We start from the raw sequence: 11,979 nt of genomic DNA, 5'->3' as shown, positions 1-11,979 counted from the left end.
GAATGGCTTTTAGATCTGTTAGAGTGTAGTAATAAATTTACTGAACTACAAAATAATTTATCCTTCTGCTCGCTTTCTGCTAATTACAACATCTTAAGGTATCTCAGGATAGTATGAACATCTGTTCCCTGAAGATCAACTCTTCTCAGACAATAATTATAGAGCTAGTGCACAGAGTGGAGAATGGAGTTTAAGAAACAACAAGGGTCAGCTCTGCCTTTATTTGCTCTCACCTTAGTACGTTCCTTTCACTAGACTAACTTTCTAACATACCCTACAGCAAACTTTTCAGATGCAATACTCCATTTTCTTTGGAAAAGGATAGAAAGTCAGATAGTGGCACTGGGACTCAAACACCTTGCTCTAACAGTTGGTGTTAGCAAATTATCAGAAGCAGATAGTCCTGCCTCCTCTTTCCACCTACTCTGAACCCTAAAGCACAATACTAGAAACAAATCTCCAGCATTCACCAGTGTTGTCATGGGGAGATCTCCTATAATTTCTCATAATTTGAGTGAAATAGATTACTCTTCCAGTATGCTTTTCAGTTTGCTATTTTTAGTGATAGAAGTGACACCTAATTTGCGCTTGTTAAAACAGGCTTACGAAAGTGTGTTGTAAATAAATCTTGGGAGGAATATAAATTAGGGTTCAGGGTAAAATAGCTTCCCGTTTGTGGGTCAGAATGAAAATAATGTTGGGGGGAGATTGCTCCACTTCTCTGTGTTGGAGGATTCTTGTACTTTTTTATATAGTATTGGATGTTGCCTACAGTGGAGACAGGACTTTAAATGGACACCAGTCTTAGACAGTATGACAGCCCTCTTGTTCTAAGACAGACAGATGAATGTTAACTCTTGGGTCTCTCCTAGATTAAAGATGTGATAAAACAGACAAACAAATGTTGGTATATTGAGCAGTGAAATAGCTGCAGATGAGTTAGAGCTTTGTGGCTTCTGCAAGAAACATGTATATAGGTAATGTAATCCTACTGAGAATGTGTAGAAGACAGGATGGGAGAATAGCCTGGTTTTGGCTGTAGCAAAATGAAATTCAGTAGGCTTAATAGGTATTGTACGTGGTCTGCTGCAGTGGTAGCTGCCACATGACATGCATAATATTCTTATGTCTCAGCTCCAGGGGAGCAACTAAGACAGCTTAGTCCCTGCCCAGCACTTGTTTTTTTTATCATCTATCCTCTCCTGTATCACCAACCTGATGTTTGGGAAAAGCCTTTTTGTGATGGGCATATATCTGTTATATTAGCGTTCTGTGTACTGTGAGAACAGTATTTCTCCCTTTTTGTATTTACAGGAAGAATTCTTCTTCCTTAATCCTGATTTCAGTCAGTTTTTAGTTGTATTCCTTCTACAAATTCTGTCTGTAAAGACCGCTTGTCATAGAGATATCTATTTCCTACAGTATCAATGTAGATTCAGCAGTAGGTGTCAGTTCAATATTGGGTGAACTGTTTAAATCTCTCCCCAAGCCTTTTCCTTCTTCATTTCATGGCGACTCAAAGTCTAGCAACTGAAAGGTAATCGCTATGGTTACAGCATCCAGTTCTAGCAACAAATCCAAGATTTAAGTTTTAACGCTTGTAGCGAAATATATATATGTGAGACACCCACGGACATTTGGGATCGTGTCTGCAAGTGTTAAAACAGACGCTGACAGTTTGATATAATTCCATTGCAATGCTTTGCTTGCAAGACGGTGGTCTGCTATTATAAGCAGATTGCTTACATAAGAGGTGAAAGAATACTTACTAGTTTAAAATGCAGCTCAAAGCAATATTGGGTTTTTAAACTCAGAAATCTAAGATTTAATCACTGCCTGGTTTGAAGTCTATGTCAACACTGTCAGCCAAAAGAAAGATTGAAACCTGGATCCTTCCCAGCTGCAAATATTACCAAGACATCACTCTGAGCCATTTTTAGGCATTACGAGAGCTATGGACATTATGAAGCACCAGAGTTTTACAATCCTACAGCAGATGACTTTATGGCCCAGGTGGTTGATATTTCATATGCTGATGTCCCTCACCCCAATTAGTAACTAATTTCAATCCATCTGTTTACAGATGGCAGAAAATCGCTGATCTACCACAGTTCTCTCTAATAGAGAGGTATCCATCCATAAGCCAAACTAACAACCCAAGACCAGAATCGCCCAGGGAGATTTGTTGAGATGACATCACTGCCTGAGTACTGTTAGTTCAGTACTAGTGGCTCTTCTCAGAGACAAGTCTAATGGGAAAATCTAGACAAATAATGCTTTTAAGCTGGCAAATGTCTCTTCTGATTGTGGCTCAGGCATAGGAATGAATCTAGATAAGAATGTCTAATCTGGACCATTCTGTACTTCAGTTAATACAGGATTGTGCTTTATGCCTAATGGATGGAAAAAAAGCGTAGAGTTCCCTGAGAGCTGAACTTCTAACATGACTGCTAACTAGTGTAGGTCAAGAGATTCTACATCCCAAATCATGACAACGTGGGTTTTGTTATTGAATTCTCAGAATGGCACTACTTGCTAATCTCAAAGGGCTCATTATCCTATCACTTTTCATAATATCTAACAGTATATTTGCTCATTCTGAAGAAAAGAAGACTTTGGGATGACATGATTGCAGCCTTCAGTACCTGGAGAGAACCTACAAGGAAGATGAAGAGAGGCTTTTTATGATGACATGTAGTGACAGGGCAAGGGGGAATGGGTTCAAACTGAAAGACAGTTAACTTTAGGTTAGGTATTATGAAAAAAGTCTTTACTGCGAGGCTGGTGAGGCACTGGAACAGGTTGCCCAGAGAGGCTGTGAATGCCCCATCTCTGGCAGTGTTCAAGGCAGGGCTCGATGGGGCTTTGAGCAACATGTACTAGTAAAAGGTGCTCCCACCCAGTTCAGGGGTGTTGGAACTAGGTGGTCTTTGAAGCCCCTTCCAATCCAAGCTATTCTATGGTTTTATGACTTATTCTCTAATACATTTTCATAATCAAGGGCAAAACTAATTAGAATTTTAAATCAAATCTTTAAGCAAATCCCATTCAGTTGTAAATAGCACACTGTATTTTTTCATTTGATATATGACTTTTTCAACTTTATGATACTGGTTTTTGAGTCTCTGAGGAAACTGAAATCTTATATAATGCTTAACTGCACGTAACTTTTATATTTAGTGACTCATCTTAATTGTGGTTTATTTTTGTCCTGAATCTATTAAGTATAATATTAGATGTAGAATATTCTCCAGCATGTCTTTGATCTTTACACCTAAGTCAACTGTATCACAACCAGCTAGTACATATTTACCATGGGATTTCTTTGTTTGTTTGTTTTGGTATATGAATTAGGATGTGGCAGCTGGTGCTGCTCTCACTTGACTTTTCGATTGAGGATGTTTAAAAGGATGCATTGTTTCAGATTAAGTTTCATTTGTATCTGAGCTCTCAGATTAACTGATAACTCCTTTTACCCTGGAGTTTTTTTGTTTTGTTTTGCTTAGAGGAATCTCAAGAAATATGTAAATTGTGTGGGTTCTTTTTTTTTGTTTGGTTGTTGTTTTAACACCATAAGGGACAAAATTAGAAACAGCTGGTGATGAAATAAAATGCAACATATGCTTAGCAATTGTAGATCAGCGTCAATTCTTGTTTATTGTGACTGGCTCCCTAGATAAAAGAAATCTGGTGGACCTTAGCTATCTAAAGTTCAGTAAAACATCTTTGATTACATGATGCAAATGGAAGAAGATGGGAATTAGAACAAAAGAAGCGTCATGGTTTAACCCCAGCTGGCAACTAAGCACTCCACAGCCACTTGCTTACTCTCCCATCCCTCCCAGCAGGATGGGGGCAAGAGAACTGAAAGGGTAAAAGTGAGAAAACCCATGGGTTGAGATAAGAACAGTTGAATAATATAAATTAAATAGTATCAGTAATAAAATCATACTGAAAATCAAAATCACAAAGAGAGGGAGAGAAGGGGAGAGATAAAACCCAAGGAAGACAAGTGATGAAAATGAAAGCAACTGCTCAGCACTAGTTGGCCATTGCTCAGCCAGGGTCTAGTGGCACCCCGGCCACTTCTGCCCTAGTTTACTGGTCAGCATGGCAGCATACAGGTATGGAATATCCCTTGGGCCAGTTGGGGTCAGCTGTCCTGGCTGTGCTGCCTCCCAACTCCTTGTGCATCCCCAGCCTCCTCACTGGCGGTGTGGTATGAGGAGCAGAGGCAGCCCTGCCTCTCTGTAATCACTGCTCAACAATAACGAGAACATCCCTGGGTGCTCAGCAGTGTAGCCAGCACAAACCCAAAACACAGTGCCATACGGTGCAACTGTGAAGAGAATTAACTCTACTCCAGCCAAACCCAGAAAAACGAGCAGAATGCTTAAGATTCTGGATAAAAGGGGCTGTGCCAGTACTGTATGGTGAACATAGAAGTAACATGCCAAGGGAGACTACAGGTGGACATACTCAAATGATGAGAATACTCAAACAATGAGATTTGGGACTAATTTTTATTTTCTCTTATATTTTTTCTGCCACTAGAAAAATCAAAATGTATCAATGAAATTTGCAGCTGATATTAAAATAAGGAGCCACTGTTAACATCAGAGAGTATCAGAATATCAAAATGATCGTTTTGAATGCTGGGGTAGTACAAGTGGGATTATATTCAATACTGAAAAGTTACTGAGACCGATTATAAGGATTTCTTTTATGGGATGAGATTGGGGAATGGGATGAAAAAAAAGATGAAACAGATGAATACTTATCTATCTGTCACTTGAGCATCAGGGAATAGCAGCATCAGAAGGAAGCATGAGGTATTTGGGGTTTGCTGTTTGGGGGGGTTGGCTTTTTTTTTTAGGTCAGCAGAGAAATGGAAAATGAAAAGAATTTTGGATCACCCAGAAGTAAATACTTAATGAGAGTTCCTCTAAAATGTTTTTAATAAAATGACACCTCTTATTTGTTTTGTTCTGCTTTTTTTAAACTACTTTATTAAATAATTAAGTATAGATGAATATACTATAAAAATATAATCATAAAAATCAATACATCAGGCTGTTGACACTGTATCTTTTAACACTGGAGAGGTCAAAAGACCTCATAAATTGTGAAAAGAACTAAAGAATAATTAAAAAAAAATTATTTCTGTTCTGAAAGCCCTCCCTGAAGTTCCACTTAAACGATTCAAAGCATGTGGGTGTTCAGCCTCTTTCTAAAGTACACATACCAGTTTTTATATGAATTCCAGAATCACACAAGTTGGAGGGAAGCTCCAGAAAACCTCCTCCAGCTCACAGCATATCCAATAAGATCAGGCTTCTTGGGGTCTCATGCACTTGAGCTTTGAGTATCTTCAAGGATGGAAACTGCACAACCTCCCTGGTCAACCCGTTCTGGTGTTTCATCATTCTAGAAGAGAAAATCTCCATTCTTTTCTTCAGCCAGAATTTCTCACATTCCAATTTTGCCCCTTGTCTCTCATCTAATCCCTATGACGTGTGTAAGTTAAACACAAGAAACCTCACATACTGAACTAAAAATTTCATTAGAGCTGATTATGATTATAAATGATATTGAATGATGACACTGACTTTTAAATTCTTCTTATATATTCCTGTATATGTTTTAACATTTATTTTTGAACAGGAAATTTCTCATTGTTTAAAAGCATGTTGAAGTAGAATTTCATGCGACAACATAATATATGGTTAAAAGTTTCAACTGTATTGTAATTATTTGTAAAGTAATTTTTGCACCACTGAGTTTATATTCGAAATTCTGGCTGAAATGCTTAGTTTTAAACATGTACACAAGAAAATCAAGTAGATCAAAGGACTTCTGTAATTTGCTAAATCTTCACTTACAGGTGAAGGAAAAGTTCTCACAGACGTGTGTTGGGTTGATGATCTTAAACCTTCAACTGGTGGGGAAAGTCTGTCTCCCATTCAGGTGTAGGTAATCCAGGAAATTACTTCCATCCACATATGATATTTTCTGAGGTAATCTCCTGCATTATTTTACCCTGTAATATTCCAGTAATAGCACCTGTGTGCATCTATGTTATTTTTCTTTTAAGTGTTTTGGAAAAATACTGGGAATTAATTTTTTTTAGCCACGAAATGCCATCATGTCTCAGCAGAAAAATGACAGAACTGGAGCTCATGAACAATTAATCTAGATCATTTTACTGTGATTGAATTCTTATTAATAAAGAACAAAATAATAGTGAGAGCTTTGAGTCACTCTGAGTAACAGCTATTGAAAGTCAGATGTGTTTTACTTTCTTTTAGATTCTTGTTGAATTCCCAAAGAAACGTTAAGAAAACTGAGGGATGAGGAGGAAAGGAAAGAAAAGCAACTTTTGTAGTATACTTTTACTAAAGGAATGTTGGGAATCAAATTCTGTATTTGCATGCTTATAGAGACGCACAGGTGCTTTCCAAATACATCAAGCATTTTCTTTAGCTGGTGTTTGCAAATAATATTTCTTTTTGGCCATTGTATATTGTATAGAGGAATAAGAGTGTAGCTCAAATACTAAGTCTATAGGAATGCTTCAGTGTGTATCTCGGCATAAAAACTGGCTTCCAGCTAAGCCTTCTGTAATCATCTGCAAGCTTAGATAGAGGAAGATCTGACATTTGATTTTAGAATACTAGTTCATTTCCCTTTCTTTTCTCTAAGGTATATCATATTTCCTTAATAAAAAAGAAACATCTCCCTAACAGAAGACACTGATATTACGATAAAGGAGCATAATAGAAGCCATAAGGACTGAGACAGTGTTTGCATTAATTTCTCATCTTTTTGCAAATATTATTTAATATCAATTTTTACTTTGATGTGGCTGTTTCGTGTGGCTATGAAAAGTAAGATACTTCCTATTCAAGCCACAGTGCTCCTGGCTCTCTTCATCTCCTGAGCATATGCTGTAAAGCCACTGAGGAATCAAAAGACAACTGGAGCCTGTACAAATTCTGAACACAATGCATCCTACCTTTTGAATTTGTCTGTAAACACTGCTTTGGTTTGGTCAACAGATAGCCTGGCTGTTGCCCAGGCTTACAGATGTTCTTCAATCAGACTGCAAAGAAAGGCTAGAGACGGGTGTGGTGGTTAAGGCAATACATCATTTGTATGGGTACAAAGAGAAAGCAAAATTGCCAGCGGAGATGCTGGGACAGAGGAAGACAGTATTGCAGAAAAAAGGAAGATCTTATTTCAGTCCTGGGAAAATCTGGAAGAAGAAATTACAGGAGAAAGTCAGAAGCTTTACTGTAAATTTATCAAGGTGTTAGCGTCATACAGTAATTGTTTCTGAGCCTCTTGATTTTTATACACTGTTAGTTTAAAATACTGAACTGCTCTGTTAGAACTTCTCGAGCTCCTATATATACTTCAGAGATGTACGAATACACAATTTGATCACCTGAACTTTGACAGTAGTTTTCTCATGTACTTTCTGTAACTTTTTGATTGCAGTGTCCTCTCAGCAAGAATATTCAGCCTTGATTTAGAAGAAACCTTTTGACTGCTTCCATTCAATCATAAGTTACTGAGCACGCCATTCCTTTGTTTTCTCAGCTGAATTTAGAGGCAGTGGGACCTGGGTCCAAGTCCTTTTCTTGAAAGGAGTTAGTATTTCTGATGGGTAAGAATGTATATATATTTATGATCTTAGCCACACCCAGCACAATGGGGCTAGAGATCTAACACACTCTATGAAGGTTTGTAACATATATTCCAAAGTGAGAAGACATAGGTAATAATAGCCACCAGCAAACCCAGAAAATTATAAAGTAACATGGGATTCACAGAGCTCCCTAAGCAATGAAAAGCAGCACACCAGCTTTCCACAGAAAAAATGGTAGGGGTAGGTGTGGATTGCCTTTGAAAATCAATGCTCTTTTCTGACAAAAGCATTGATTTATAACAGCCAGTAGTATCAGCTGTAGGCAACCTCCCTGATCTCATAAAGACAACTCTTACATTTCACAGATGCTGAAATCTAAATCTAAATTTGATGCCAGTCTGGAGAAATGCTTTAATGAAAGAAACCTAAAATCCTTCCTTTAGCTACTGCTTTCCACTGTGAGTGGCCACGTGTAATTTTTTCTCCTACAATGATGAGATAATTTTGAAAATGCTTGTTGAGAGATACAAAATAGGTAGATTTTTTTGGGGACATTAACAGAGAATTCAACACTAAATTCTGCGATTATACACGCTAGCCACTTGAACATTCTTGTGAGTTTTCTTTAAGTGCTTCTATTTCTCTAGCAAGTTAATTAAGCATTTAATTTCTATTTCTGTTCATACATATCAAACTTTCAAACCCCTACTTTGCAACTTTGCAATAATGATCCCATCAAGAAAATCTGTAATATTACAAAGTGAAAGAAGCAAAATTTTCTGAACGTTTTGTTCACAAGAACTTGCATGTTAACGAGCACAGACTTATGTCTGACAAGGACCTTTAAAGGAAATAGAAGAATCATATTAAATTCTTTTGATGTCTGTTTTGCTGTATTTCTGGTAAATTAGAAAGTCTGTGCATACCGCTTTGACTATTCTGATAACCTGAATTTTGAAGCAATTGGCCTGAATTTCTGCAATTCTTTCAGTTTTTGTTATTTGCTTATTGTGTACCACATAATTGGTTTTCATTTCTTCGTAAAACCAATGTCTTTTATGTAACGAAGTTCACTTGTGAACGGACTAGTTTTGAACATACTAGAGCAATATGCCCATTATCTTGCAGGGGAAAGTTTGTAATTACCTTCGCTCATGGGAATGTGTTTACAAAGACAGTATTTAGAAGGGCCTTGTTTTGGAGTAAAATGGTGTTTCACACCCTGCAACAGCCAACCATATCAGTTCCACCACAGTTTATGATTTTAACCTAAAACCTAAAATACTTGAAATACTAAAAATATGCCTTTTTATGAGTGCATCACACATAAAGAAAAAGAGAATTCTCAACATTTTCTCAGTACACTAAAAAACGTACTTGCCAGAGCCATTCATGCAATGCTGAGTATCAGAATTATTTGAAGATTTAAAAAAATCTTTTTTGATCCTAAGATTTTTGTCTGAGTTCCTTTTCTTTCATTTTTGCTTCCAAATTCCTCTCTTATAGGATAGTCTATTTTTCCATTTTAGCCTTTTACTATGTGAACATAAAAATACTCCTTTATCATAGGTATAATTGTTTACTGATTACAGAAAAGACTAGTACGAAAGGCTATGTCAAGTCCATTTACAGAATTTGTTTTGTAATGGACTTGATATAAGGTGTTTTAGAAAATGAAGGAAGAAGAAATGATGGGTCAAGCTCAATTAATTTTGAAATGAATCCATAAGAAACATGATCTTTTTCCATAGAGGAGAAAGGCATATTATTTCCTGTTTAAAGCATCACTGATCATGAAAACTCACAGATCACCTCGCCAAAGGATTTCTCTTCCCAAGCAGTGACACAAGGCTGGACCTTTAAAGTATGAGGCTTACTTCAACATATTTTTCTTAGTTTCCTAACGTTATGATCTACTTTTCAGCTCATTCTAGCTAGCATGTCTGCTTTGTTTCTTTTTTTCCCCTCTCTAACTAAAGTCTAAAGCCCACAATCTGTTAGATGTTTTAAAGCTCAACTTTCTTATATGAGTCTCATACTTTTCACAGAAGTTGGAAGATGCTGCATGAAAAGGGTGCCTGTAGCAGTTTTCTTCCACTTGCACATGAATCTACAACACACTATTTAAGAATTTAAGAGAATGAGGTTTCTGTCATATGTTCCTAACTCACTTTTCTTCACTGTATTCAACATATTTCAGCAGTCAGTGTTAGCTTTAGTGGATATTTAATTTATTTAGTGGATATCTAGCATAATTTCTCTTGAATATGAAAATAGAAAATACTTTCTGTTAGTTTTGCCATAAGTCAACTTAATGTGATGTATGCTCAGACAGCTAGTCCTTCCTGCTTCTTATGACTTCCTAATTCCAGCATTACCTTAATGGGAAAATTATGTGTATGTATAATGGAGTCCACAACCTGGCCCACAGGTGACTACCAGGCAACACTGAAGGAACAAATACTAATCTCCAGAGCTCTAATGGGCAGGGGCCGGAAATTTTGCCTTCTTGTGTCTTATTACTGGTTCAACCTATGTTGAGCAGATGTTCTCTGCTATACCCTCATTAGACCTGGTATATCAGTCATCCCAGCCAGAGGACCTATTCAAACAGCCAGTGGCCTTCATTTAGCCAAATCCTTAAATTTCCTTTGGGAGGAAGCCCAAGTGAACTGTGGAAATAATGGATCAGCACGACCTCTTTGGAGAATGAGCTGGTGGCAAAGTCCGTTTGTGGTCTGGAAAGCAGGGTGAGAACAACAGGGTGCCCATGACCCTCAGGCAGGTCTGTGCAACTCTGCTGCTTACAGTGGATACACCAGGACACCTGTGATCTGTTGGAAGGTGTCATACATGAAATCCCTAATTAGCTTGGTCTTTGCATGTTAAGTGCCTTAATAAGTTAATTTTGAGTTAAATATGTTTTAATTAAATGTTAAAATTAACCATCAGCCCAGGTACAGAAATCAAGTTTTGTTATTAATGTTTTCACTTGTTCAAAGCAGTTTATTTACACCAGTCCCAGTTAAAATCCCCCAGTTAAAAGTTTCCCACTTAAAAATCCCTTTTCAAACTTTAAGCCACTTGTACACTATAAGAGTTATTTTCCCCATGTTCATTGTATACTTTTACAAATGTTTTAAGATGTATTAGATGTATTTTAATATTTTTTTAAGGGTTTCTACTTTGCACCTTAGACCCTGGACCAACTCCAAAACCCCAGATTCTAACAGCCAACAGCTATTTTTAGCCCCATCGCCCTTATTCTGCAGGCAAGCTCCATGGCAACCTGAATCTTAATGAGGGCATGTTACCACCCTTGCTTCAGCTGATACTACCCCCTGACAATGACGAGCTATTGGTAGACAGAGATGATCTGTCAAAGGGAAAGTACCAATCACTTTGGACGAACGGGGTGTGCTGTGGGCTGACTGGGGCGGAGCAAAGGCACTATAAAACAACGAGGCAAGCTTCAGAGTAGTGTGGAGATTACTGCAGATTGGTTGTGGTGGATGCTAGTGCTGGGTATTATCAGCCTTACTCCTATTAAGAAGCCTTTAATAATAATTTTTCCTTAACTTTTGGATTAGCTAAAGGTCAGCCCAGCACTGCAAGTTCTTCCACCAGACGTCCAGTGCTGTGTAAGCCTGAAGATCTATAATCCCTGCGCTCCTAGGGCATACCTCCTGAGCCACTAGGATCCCAAATTTTTATATTTTTCTAATTTTTGTAATTTTTCAATTTTTCTGTTTTTAATAAATTAATTTTTCTAAGGCGTGCTGTAGGGCTACTTTGTGAAAAGTCCTCGGTACAGGGGCATGACCCAAGGCTGTTTTTCTAGCCTTCTAGATCACCTCAAAGCATGTTTCCTCCTAATCATGGTGAGGGCAGTGGATTCAGGCTTGGAGTTAATTTTTGTGCGTAGACTTGAGTATTTCCACGTTTCAAACAACAGAGGATAGGAAAACATACTTATATTTGATGAACACCATAAATAATGCCACGTTTCAAACAACAGAGGATAGGAAAACATATTTGATGAACACCATAAATAATAGAAGCAGATGATTTGAACTGAACAGTTTTGTGGTTTTCCTGGAGGAAGTGAATCACTGCTTTTATGTTTTTTAGGTTCTCCTATGGCATTTGAGGAGTCCCAAAGTCATCTTTGTTTTACAGTATTTCAGAGCTTTTGGTAAGGGTTCTAACTTTTGTTTGACAACACCCAAATTAGTTGGTAAGTAACATTTTCTTTTGGTTTATGACTGGACTTTGTCTTAAATAATAGTGATGTTTAAAATAAAGAAGCGAATGTTGGCCATTTGTTT

At 37.5% G+C, this 11,979-nt stretch overlaps 1 protein-coding gene across 8 annotated transcripts in view; it reads right to left on the bottom strand.

The window, feature by feature from the left end:
- GABRB1 (gamma-aminobutyric acid type A receptor beta1 subunit) overlaps positions 1-11,645 on the bottom strand; it is an 86,498-nt gene extending 74,853 nt beyond the window's left edge. For 7 of the 8 annotated variants that reach the window (XR_001865282.1, XR_001865283.1, XM_008641408.2 and 4 more), the window contains exon 1: positions 5,246-11,645. The gene's annotated coding sequence lies outside the window, so the exon portion shown is untranslated. The remainder of the gene's footprint in view (positions 1-5,245) is intronic. The other variant, XM_017744575.1, reaches the window with a different exon arrangement.
- Positions 11,646-11,979: the final 334 nt, after the last annotated feature.

The sequence above is a fragment of the Corvus brachyrhynchos genome, unplaced genomic scaffold, assembly GCF_000691975.1.
Source record: "Corvus brachyrhynchos isolate BGI_N302 unplaced genomic scaffold, ASM69197v1 scaffold17, whole genome shotgun sequence".
NCBI classification, from domain to species: domain Eukaryota; kingdom Metazoa; phylum Chordata; class Aves; order Passeriformes; family Corvidae; genus Corvus; species Corvus brachyrhynchos.
Note: the sequence above shows the minus strand (reverse complement) of the source record. Positions and strands in the feature narration are given on the sequence as shown.